The sequence below is a fragment of the Lontra canadensis genome, unplaced genomic scaffold (genome assembly GCF_010015895.1).
Source record: "Lontra canadensis isolate GAN:19392208 unplaced genomic scaffold, GSC_riverotter_1.0 scaffold2, whole genome shotgun sequence".
Classification (NCBI taxonomy): domain Eukaryota; kingdom Metazoa; phylum Chordata; class Mammalia; order Carnivora; family Mustelidae; genus Lontra; species Lontra canadensis.
Genome location: NW_022630996.1, coordinates 9278351 through 9290932, shown reverse-complemented (window position 1 = coordinate 9290932; position 12582 = coordinate 9278351).

The following is a 12582-nucleotide window of genomic DNA, read 5'->3' as shown; positions in this document are numbered from 1 at the left end:
TTTTACTTTCTTGTGCATTTTAAAAGTTTTATTTTTTCATTTTTAAGGTCTTAATTCCAGTTAGTACAGTGGTACGTCAGTTTCAGGTGTACACTGCAATACAACACCCGGCGCTCATCACAGGTGCACTTTTTAATCTCTATCACCTGTTTTACCCATCCTCCCACCGTCGTCCCCTCTGCAACCATCCATTCTCTACAAGTAAAATAGGTTTCTGGTTTCTCTTTCTCTTATTTTTTTTCCCTTTGCTTGTTTGCTTTGTTTCTTAAGCTCCACATATGAGTGAAATGATATGATGTTGGTCATTTTCTGATGGAGTTATTTCACTTAGCATTGTACTTTCTAGATCCATCCATATTGTTGCAAAGGGCAAGATGTCATTGTTTTTTATGGCTAAATAATCCTGTGTGTGTGTGTGTGTGTGTGTGTGTGTGTGTGTACAATACCTCTTTATCCACTCAATCAGTGGACACTGGTTGCTTCCATATCCGGGCTATTACAAACAATGCTGCTATAAACATAGAGGTGCATGTATCCCTTTGAGTTAGTGTTTTTGTATTTTTGGGTAAATACCCAGTCGTGCAATTACAGAATCATAGGGTAGTTCTATATTTAACTTTTTGAGGAAGCTCTGTGCTGTTTGCACAGTAGCTGCACAAGTTTGCATTCCCACCAAGAGGGTTCCTTTTTCTCCACAACCTCACCAACACATATTGTTTCTTGTGCTGTTGATTTTAACCATTCTGACAGGTGTGAGAGGATAGCTCATGGCAGTTTTGATTTGCATTTCCCCGATGATGAGTGATGATGAGCATCTTTTCATGCATCTGTCGTTGGCCATCTGGATGTCTTTAGAGAAATGTCTGTTCATGTCTTCTGCCCAATTTTTGAATCAACTTGCTTGGTTTGGGGGTGTTGGGTTGTTTAAGTTCTTTATATATTTTGGATACTAACCTTTTATCAGCTATGTCATTTGTCAGATATCTTCTCCCATTCATAGTCTGCCTTTTAATTTTGTTGATTGTTTCCTTTGCTGCACAGAAGCTTTTTATTTTGATTTACTTGTAGTCCAGTAGTTTATTTTTGCTTTTATTTCCCCTTGCCTCAGGAGAACTATCCAGAAAAATGATATTATAGCCAATGTCAGAGAATTACTGCCTGTACATTGTTCTAGAATTTTTATGATTTCAGGTCTCACATTTAGGTCTTTAATCCATTTTGAGTTTATTTTTGTGTATGGTGTAAGAAAGTGGTCCAGTTTCATTCTTTTGCATGTAGCTGTCCACTTTTCCAGGAACCATTTCTTGAAGAAATTCTTTCTTCCATTGCATATTCTTGACTCCTTTGTCAACGATTAATTGATCATATAATCATGGACTTATTTCTGGGCTCTCTATTCTGTTGCATTGATTGATACAGCTATTTTTGTGCCAGCACCACATGTTTTGATTACTATAGCTTTGTAGTATATCTTGAAATCTAGGATTCTGATACCTCCAGTTTGACTCTCCTTTCTCAAGGTTACTTTGACTATTCTGGGTCTTTTGTGGTTCCACACAAATTGCAAGATTAGTTGTTCTAGTTCTGTGAAAAATGCTGTTAGTACTTTGATTAGGGATTGTATTAAATCTGTAGATTACTTTGGGTAGTATGGACATTTCAACAATATTTGTTATCCCAATCCATGAGCATGAAATATCTTTCCATTTGTTTGTGTCATCTTCATTTTTAATCTTTTTTTTTTTAATCAATCAGTTTATAGTTTTCAGAGTACAGGTCTTTCACTTTCTTGGCTGAGATTATTCCTAGGTACATTAATTTTTTAGTGCAATTATAAATGGGATTATTTTCTTATTACTTCTGCTTCATTATTAGTGTATACAAATGGAATGGACTTCTGTATATTGATTTTGTATCCTGCAACTTCATTGAGTTAATTTTTCAGTTCTAGCACTTTTTTGGTGGGGTCTTTTGGGATTCCTATATACAGTTCCAAATACCTACAAATAGTGAATGTTTTGTTTCTTTCTTACCAACTTAATCTGTTTTAGCTCTCATACTGTAAACAGCTCTCAAACTTTTAACAGTCTATTTAGCGCCATTTTTAGTTTATTTCGGCCATTTAGCGCCATCTTTTCTTTCTTTTTGTTGTCTATTTATTGTGTCTAGGACTTCCAGTACTATGTTGAATGAAAGTGGTGAGAGAGTACGTCCTTGATTTGTTCCTGACCTTAGAGGAAAAGCTCTGTTCTTACCCCTGGGGATGATATCAGCTGTGGGGTTTTAATATATGATCCTTTATTATGTTGAGGTGTATTCCCTCTAACCCTACTTTGTTGAAGGTTTTTATTGTGCTTGGATGTTATGCTTTGTCAAATGCTTTATCTGCATCTTTTGAAATTACCATATGGTTGTTATTCTTTCTTTTGTTAATGCAGTGGATCACATTGATTTGCACATATTGAGCCACACTTGCATTCCAAGAATAAATCCCACTTGATTATGATGAATTTTTTAAATGTATTGTTGCATCCAGTTTGCTAATATTTTGTTGAAGATTTTTATGTCTGTGTTTATTAGAGATATTGGCTTATATTCTTTTATTTCTTTGTTTCTTTATCTGGTTTTGGTATCAGGGTAATGCTGGCCCATGGAATAAATTTGGAAGCTTCCTTCCCTTTTATATATATTTTTGGGAATAGTTTGAGAAGTATAGATATTATTTCTTCTTAAGTTTATCTATTTATTTACGCAGTCTCCACATTCAATGTGGGGCTCAAACCCATGACCCTGAGACCAAGAGTTAGATGCTCTTCTGATGGAGCCAGCCAGGTGCCTCTATATTAATTCTTCTTTAAATATTTGGTAGAATTCACCTGTGAAGCTGTCTGGTCCAAGCTGTCCTTATTGGTAATCGGTCCATTCAAATTTTCTATTCTTCCTGATTCCATCATGGGAGGTTATATGTTTCTAGGAATTTATCCATTTCTTCTAGGTTGTCCAAATTATTGGCATATAATTCTTCATAATATTTTCTTATAATCCTTATTTCTTTAGTACTGGTTATTTCTTCTCTTTCATTTCTGATTGTTTTTTAGTTCTCTTTGGTGAGTCTGGCTAAAAACTTATCAATTTTGTTGATTATTTCAAAGAATAAGCTGCTGGTTTCATTTTTATTGCTCTTTTTAGTTTTTATATCATTTATTTCTGCTCTAATCTTGTTTCCTTCCTTCTACTGATTTTGGATTTTGTTTGTTTTTCTTTTTTTAGCTCCTTTAGGTATAAGGTTGGGTTGTTTGAGATTTTTTTCTTGCTTCTTGAGGTAGGCCTATATTGCTATACATTTCCCTCTTGGAACAATTCTTGTTGTATCCTAAAGATTTTGGACTATTGTATTTTCATTTTCATCTGTCTCTAGATATTTTTCATTTCCTCTTTTCTTGGGGGACCCAGTCATTGTTTAGTAGCACATTATTTAATCTCCATGTATTTCTGTTCTTTCCAGGTTTTTTCTAGTAGTCACATTCTAGTTTTATAAGCATTGTGGTCAGAAGAGATGCATGGTATACATTTAACCTTTTCAGATTTGTTGACATTTGTCTTGTGACTTAATATGCAATCTATTTTGGAGAATGCTCTATGTGCTCTAGAAAATAATGTGTATTCTGCTATTTTAGGATGGAATGTTCTGAATAGCTGTTAAATCCATCTGGTTCAATATGTCATTCAAAGTCCTTGTTTCTTTATAGGTTTTGTTTGATGATCTAACTATCTACGTAAGTGGGGTGTTAACCCTCCTATTATTGCATTACTATTGATTAGCTTCTTCGTGTTTGTTGTGAGCTGCCTTATGTATTTGGTTGCTCTCATGTGGATGTCTAAACACTTACAGTTGTTATATCTTATAGTTGGATTGTTCCCTTTGTGGTTATATAGTGTCCTTCTTTGTTTCTTGCTACAATCTTTGTTCTAAACTCTATTTTGTTCAATATAGGTATTGCCACATTGGCCTTTTTTTCACTTCTATTGGCATGATAGATGCTTTTACATCTCATTTTCAATCTGCATGTGTCTTAAGGTCTAAAAAATGTCTTGTAGGCAGCATAGAGAGGAGTCTTGCTGTTTTATTCATTTTGTTACCTTATGTCTTTTGGTTGGGGCATTTAGTCCATTTACATTTAAAATAATTATTGATAGGTCTGTACTTATTGCCGTTTTGTTTCTTGTTTTATGGTGGGTTTTGTGATTCTTCTCAGTTCCTTTCTTTTCTTCTCTCATGATTTGCTGGGTTCCTTTAGTGATATACTTGGATTTCTTTCTTCTCTTTCTCTCTTTGCATATTTATTACTGGTTTTTGATTTGTGGTTACCATTTGGCTTATATATAACATCTTGTGCATATCGCAGTCTGTAGAATCTGGTGGTTGCATTCTAAAAGTACTAAATTTTTATTCCTCTCCTTTGACATTTTAGATAAATTGTGATATGCTTTACATCCTTTTATTTTATGAATCCTTGACTGATTTTTATAAATATAGTCTATTTTACTGCTTTTGTGCTTCCCGATTTTCTTACTCCTACTTATGGTCTTTCCTTTCCATTTAAAGAGTCCACTGTAACATTTTTTTGTAAGGCTGGTTGAGTGGTGATGAATTTCTCTAAATTTTATTTGTTTGGGAAACTCTTTATCTCTACTATTCTGAATGACAGCTTTGTTGGATGGAGAATTCTTGGTTCTAGGTTTTATTTCTTTGTTTTTTTTAATCTTTCAGCACTTTGAATATATCATGCCACTTTTTTCTAGCCTGCAAAGTTTCTACTAAAAAATCAACTGATTTATGGGGTTTCCCTTGTATGTAGTTCTCTTTTGTATCTGGTTTTTTTGTTTGTTTGTTTGTTTGTTTTTGTTTTTGTTTTTTTAATCTCTTGCTGTCTTTAAAATTCTCTTTAATGGGCACCTGGGTGGCTCAGTCAGTTAAGTGTGTAACTCTTGTTTTTGGCTCAGGTCATAATCTCAGGTTGTGGGATCAAACCCCACATCAGGCTCTTTGCTCAACTGGGAGTCTGCTGAAGATTTTCTCTCTCTTGTCTTCCCTGTACTCATGCTCCCTCTCTCCCTGTCTCTCTCTCTCTGAAATAAATAAAGCTTTAAAAAATTAAGATAAATAAAATTCTCTCTCCCTACTTTTAGCACATTTAAGTACTACGTGTCTTGGTGTGGACCTCCTTGGGTTGAATTTATTAGGTCTCTGTGCCTTTTGAATCTGGATATCTGTTTGCTTCCCAGATTTGAAAGCTTTCAGCTATTATTTCTTTCAATAAATTTTCTGCTCCTCTTTTCCTTCTGAGATCCCTATAATGCAAATATTATTACGCTTGATGATGTCACTGAGTTCCCTTCATTTATTTTCATTTTTTATTATTCTTTTTTCTCCCTTGTGTTCAGCTTGATTACTTTGCATTACTCTGTCCTCCAGGTCACTGATCCACCCTTCTGCTTTACTATCTATTGCCTCTAGAGTATTTTTAGTTTCAGTTATTGAGCTCTTTATCTCTGATTGTTTTTTTTCCTTGTTTTCTCTCTCTTTGTGGAGGATCTCACTGAGAACCTCCATTCTTTTCTCAAGTCCAGTGAGTATCTTTATGATCATTACCTTAGATTCTCTATCAGGCATGTTGTTTATCTCCGTTTTGCTTAGGTCTTTTGCTGTGATTTTTGTCCAGATCTTTCATTTTGGGACATATTCTTCTGTCTCCTCATACTATCTAACTCTGTCTGTTTCTGTGTGTTGGGAAAGTCAGCTATGTCTCTGGCTCTTAAAAGTGGTGGCTTTATGAAGAGGAGGTCCTGTAATGCCCTCTGGTACAAAGTCCATTATTCACCTGAACCTGGCACTTCAAGATGTCTCCTTTGTGTGTTGTGTATCTTAGTGTTGTGGCTAACCTGCTTTTACTTTCAGTCTAGTCATCTGCTATAGCTGTCTTTGCTTGTTGTGGGCAGGGTCTGGTCCCTGTGTTGTTAGTGGCCAGCCTGAAGCTGTCTTGGGAATGATTTGCGTCAGAACAGGCATTTGCCAGACCTGCAATAGTACCAAATTTCAGGGCACTCTCCTTGCGTTGTCCTCTGGGAGGCTTTTGTTGGTGGGTAGTGCCTGCAGTCAGAGGAGATGTCTGCCCCCATCCTACTGTTGGGGCCACAGCAGAACTGGTATGTGTGGTTATTTTTCCCTGTCGCATGGCAAGAATCACTTTGGAGTGATGCTGGCCCCTTTTGAGGTTGCTTGCACACCGTCGTGCTTGTGGAATTGCTTTGGATGGACTATTGACAAGGCTGAGTTGGAGAGGGCAGGACCACAGAAGAGCACAGGGGTAGGACATGTGATGTTAGCAATGTTTTGGTGGGTCTGCTGTGCAGGGAGACCAGGAGCCAAGGCCTAGCTGGAGGGGGTGGGTCTGAGGAAGTGCGTGGGGTGGGCATGTTGTTAGTGTGCTAGGTGGAGAATGTTGGTGTGCTGGCTCCCACCAGTGTCACTGTATCTAGGCTGGGTGATAGGACATGGAAATGACACTTAAGAGTTCTTTTGTTTTTGGAAAAGTCTCGCAGTGATCCCTTCCCCTCAGAACATGGTCTGAGAGTAATAAACAAATCTCCCTCCTGTATACCCTAGGAGTTTTTCGAACTGATTTTATGTGTATCTCAGTGGGGCTGTTTGTTATGCTGTCTTTTAAGGGCAGGGATTTCGTTTCCTTTTGCCCTCCAGCTGTCTCATATCTGAACCCACTGATTTTAAAATTCCATATGTTAAGTCCCAGTGATTGTGTGAACATGTGAAGTTAAACCCCTTTGGTTTTCAAAGCCAAATGTTATGGGCATTTGTCTTCCTAGTGTGGGTCCCCTGTGCCTGGAGTATCTTGTGTGAGGTCAGCTCCTCTCTCCCCTCTCCATGCACAAGGCATCCCTCACTCTCGCAGACAGTCCTATGAGTCCATTTGGCTCCCAACTTCATCTCTGTCCTTCCTACCCTCATTGATGTGGACTCTTCTCTACATTTAGCAATGGAGTCTGTTCTGCCACTCTTGGAATAATTATTTGGATTATTTACACTGATATGGGTGGTATCTAGGAGTAGCTGTGGGACAAGATGAACCCAGGATCCTCCTACTCTGCCATCCTTCCTGGAAGTCAAATATAAAATAGTTTAAAATTTTTTTCTGGACATTATGCATATTATGACTGGATTCTATTATAGTTTCCAATGAGGAATTTTGTTTTGTTTTGTTCTAACTTTAAAGCTAATTATCTTGTTGAACTTAAACTGCCAACTCTTGGGTGGCATCTGACATTTCATACTTTTTAAAATATTTTATTTATTTGGGAGAGAGAGTGGGAGGAGGAGCAGAGGGGAGAGAGACAAGCAGACCCTGTGCTGAGTGCAGAGCCCGAGGTGGGGCTTGATCCCAAGACCCAGACCTACCCAAGTGCCCCTGTGTCTGACATTTCAGTACAGTTCTTTTGGTTGTTGTTGTTTTGTTTTAGTTTGGTTTGGTTTTGGGGGGAGGGGGTTTTTTGTTTTTGGGCTTTTTGGGGGGGGTTTGGTGAGATGTTTTGAGTCCACCCGATACATATATGATTCAAGTTTTAGCCAGAGATTTGCACAGAGATTTACTTAAAACTTGAGATTCTATCTCTCTGGTTCTCTCCTGTCTAGGCTTTCTCCCTCATTATTCCTGGCTGTGGTTTCTCAAAACTCTATAGACTAAAGTGAATGTGGATTTACTAGCAGAGGTTTTGCCATTCTGCATGGTAAAGACTGTGACCTTTCCTAAGGCTGAAAACTATAATAAATGAAATATTTATCCAGTGCTTTTTTCCTTCTTTAATGTACTGACACCCCTCCCAGATCTCCATGTTTATGTTCACTCTCAAGGGCCTTCAAATAATTAGGTTTTAGGCTTTGACCAGGTCTTACCATTGTTGCCTAATGAAGGGCTGGTCCCATGCAAGCTTATTCAGTCAGGATGTACTGTTGGATTGGGTCTAATATATTGCTATTAGTGAATTAAGACACAATTTTGTATTTAAAACATTGGCATGGGTGATCGCAAGGCATCCTGACAGTTTGCTTGCTTTTGTTGACTAAAACCTATATCCAATATAATGAAGATGAAATTCTAGACTCTCCTTGTTATGCTGTTAAAAAAAAAAAGGGGGGGGGTATTCAATGGTTTAAGAAGATGGGAGTGCTACAGTAGAGTAAGGCTTGCCCATCTGCTCCCTAAGTACATCCCCAAGAGGGTCCAGAAGACACATCCCTCATTAGGCATCTCATGGTGACTCTTCTCTAGAGGCCAGGTTCAGTGGTGGGAATTACTGCTGTCAGACCAGCTTCTCTGATTTCAGTGATGATGATGATGGGATTCCATGGTGGTACTACTCACAAAAGGCAAGAAATGTGTGAATCCTGGAATGAAAGGCAGGGCCGAAATCAGTACTAGGAACAGTCTCACCAGCAGAAGTCTTTGGTATTAGCTAGCAGATTCTTATATCTCTAGAACTGACATACATAGACAGCCTACTAATGTTTTACTTACTTTGTGTAAGTAGAAAGCTCTAGGATTGGTGAACAGAGGACTGAATGAAATCATGGTAGTTACCGAATGGAACAGAAAGTTTAACAGAACCACCAGGACGTAAAGGCACCCTTCCCAGCTACCTCAGGTTAGGAAGTCCCTCTCGTAGTAACAGTGTCATGGAGATCAAAACAACCAGCAATTGAAATTAGAAAGCAGTTGCAGAAGGGAGCTATTAGTGATAAAGCAAAACCCCACATTGGGGGAAGAGCTATTTATCTGGTGGACAAATCATGTCTTAAGGTATGATTTGGTCTTGCACATATTACTTATCATGCTGGGCCTGTGAGATCAGGAATTTCTTGGACATTGCATACATCTGTGATTACAGACAATGCAGACAGAACATTGAGCAAACTGGAGGATATTAGGAATGGTGGAAGAGACAACATATCTAACTTCACAAGCACTGTGGAGTGCTAGAGTCTGAGAACTGCTGCTTTTGAGGTTTTCAAAACTGCCAGTAAATGAGTATTTTCCATTTGTAGTCTTGGTGCAGACTAGCTCTGCTGAGATTTCCCTGTATCCTGATAAAACTTGTTTTTCTCCATGTCTAATAAATCTTCTATAACTTCTTTTAATATAACTACATGAGTAGTAATTTAAAATTCATCAGAGTGGTCTTTAGGATTTTTCTCCATATTGAGTGCGTATTAAGATCTGATTTCTGTTCAGCATAATTATGTGATACTTTGATGTAATACAAAAGGTATCAAATGTGTAGTTATCATTATGTGGAAATTAATCCATTGTGGCTGTTACAGGCTGCATGCTTGTATCCCCTGCTCCTAAAATGTGTATTTTGAAACACGAACCTCCAATGGAAAGGTATTAAGAGGTGAGGACTTTGGGAGATAATTAGGTTCCAATGAGATCATAAGGGTAGATGAAATTAGTAGCCTCGTAAGAAGAGAAAGAGAGGACAGCTCCCCCTCCGACACACACACACATTTCTCTCTCATGTGAGTATACAGCAAAAACATAGCTGACTGAAATCTAGGAAGAGGAATCTTACCAGACACTAAATCCACCAGCACCCTGACCTTGGACTTCCCGGGTTCAAAATAATTGCTCATTGTTTAAGCCACTCAGTCAGTGGTAATTTGTCATAGCAGCCCCTGCTGACTAAAACAGAAGCATAGGACATGCTTTGTTCTGTTGGCATATTTATTTAAGTAAATAATTTAGATAAAAAATTGAAGATAGGCTAGTTCAATTTGAGTTCCTGGATAGGAGAGGTGTGTGAGAGATACGGCTAGAAAACCCAGAGAACCAGTTCACATAGTTAATCAAGATACACTGGGACTCTACCCAGGTAATCAAGATACTGATAGACCACACGTCTTACATATTTTCTACATTGCCAAGATATTTTATTCATTACCAGTACTTTATGCTTAGTGTATATTGGAGTATCACTAAAAATGAGCCCATTATGCAACAGGATGACAGAAAAGAAAATAAATCTCCCTCTGTTGCATGTTATCCATCTCTCCCTACTAAAGTTTCCTTCTCAAGTTGACATTTTAGGTAGCCAGAACATGGTCAGACACTTTGATAATGACCCAGTCTGTACCCACATTTTCTGTGAGACTTTATGCAGCTTGTATAAATCCTGGAAGAAGTGTCATTCCAGTCTCAAAGATTTTTCTTGACATATAGGAACTCTCCTCTCCCTACTTATCATCTTGAAGTCTCTCTTTCTCCACTCATAAAATGTGAGGAGAGACTTCTTCTAGAAGGTTATTAAAGTTTGTTTGGCAGTCCACTGGTTGGGAATGAGATTTCCCGGTGGTTTAATTTTGATGTGTTTCCTAACTTGGGTTTAATTCTATTCATCCCAGTAGATGTTAGAGTAGAAGTCCATGTTACTATGAATATGTATTATACTACTCTGAAGTTGATGATATTTTAAATAATTTAATACAGAGCATTTTCTACTCTAGTAATTTTAATGACCCATATCAACTGTAGAAATTTCAAGAACAGTTGCGTGAAACAGAACTATCCCTTGGAAAAGACAAGCTGTGCTCTAAATGTTATCCCATGGGGCAGTATCACATTGACTAATATATTTCATAATTCAAGGGCTGACCCCACTGACTCATAGATGGAGTTATCAGCATACTAATAATGGATACATATGGCAGACTGAACTCAAATTAACCACGTAATAGAGCTGAAACATAAAATCCTGACCTCCATGTATTAATTATAATGATGAAAATAACTATATCTCAGGCTGCAGTACTCACTTTGATCTGGCATTGATTTTCTTCCTGTACGTTGACCTGAATTGGGTATGGATATGTTCTCAGTGAAACTGGTCCTGTCAAGTCAGTGAGGTTGGATGTGGTAGATAGGTGTTTTTGCTTATGTGTTTCCCTCCCCTGAGCACGCCCAGATGACAATGAGGGCTCCTGCAATTCTCCTTTCCCTATGCAGACCATCCCCTCTAACCTCCCCCACCACCCCAGACTCCTGGTTCTGATCAACACACACTGGTGGGTGACATCAGTCTCATACCCCTCAATTCCTTGAACTTGTAGCCATGCTTTCTAAGCTGCCTTTGCATGTACCCAATTAAAATACTGACTTTGTAGCTTACCTGCAGATAGTAGGCATTTCTTTTTAAAATACATTCTGAATTTCTTGGAGACTGCCTCTTTGTAGACCCCAACTGCTAGTAATTGGTAAAATAAATAAATAAATAAATAAATAACCTTACATAATTGATTAGAAATTGAAATATGGTAACTTAAAGTCTGAAAAGGGAAACTTAACTAGGAATTATAAAGCAAAGTTCATGAAAGGTAACCATTAGAGAAACTGAGTCCAAGGTAGATGGCAGAAAAAAAAACCATCATCATGATTCTTGGAAAGAGTGTGACTTCTCTTTGGGAACCACACATTTATTACTGAAACTAGACAAAAGACAGTAGAGTATAAAAAGTGAGAACCCCGTATTAAAAAACTTTCCCACCCTAATGTTAATTTCTAGTGAGAAAAGTAATGGCATCTCAAGCTGGAATAATCACTTTGACATGGAATTAATTTTCCTCTTCTGTAGAGATTAATACGTATTTCTTCAGACCAAACTAACTGTATCCATCACATAGACAGTAGCTATGGGCTCCTTAAAGTCTGATGGATAACAGGCCAGCAGAGCCCAGGGGACTGTCCAGATTCCTATTCCAGAGAAGAAATCTTCCTGCTAAGTGGAAGAATCCTAGCCCCAGAAAGTGGACTTTGAAAAATAAAAACAGGCATCGGGAGGAAAAGTAAAGAATATAGCCATTCACCTATGATTCCATTTAATGTTTGACTGGAATTCTGTCAGATGCTCTAGTGTCCTCTAGACTTACACATCAACGTAGCCAAGTCCAACATGGGCAAGTAATCTTCAACAATCCTGAAATACACACTCCCTAGATTTTTTATTTACTTACTTACTTCCTAGTTACTTCATTAGATAACTTTCTCTTCATTTCTTTTTTACCTAATTTTACCACTGGAAGGCCTAATCTCTAGAGTTGAAATACTATCACATATCTTTAGTAATTAGAGGGAGAAGTAACCAACAGTACAGAAAAACAAATAATCATGAGGTATCGATTGGTGTAAAGGTTATTCAAACTTCTGAAGCTTCCTTCCGTGTTCTAAACTTCCATTTTCCCTGATTTTTAAAAATTACCGTTTTGAGTTGAAAGAACTTTGGATCTTAGCTAGTTTGTCTTTCTCTCTTAAACAGCTGCCATCTACAACAGGTAAAGACGCTTGGAAGATACATTTATTTTCTATTTTTTCTATATGTATAGTATGAAATAATATTTTAAAAAATCAAGTTTATATTGATTTCTTAAGAAAATTCAGAAGTGTGACAACTCCAAGCACTGACAGAGTAATGGAAATTTCCATAGTCTACTGGTGGGATGTAAATTTTGTAAAACAG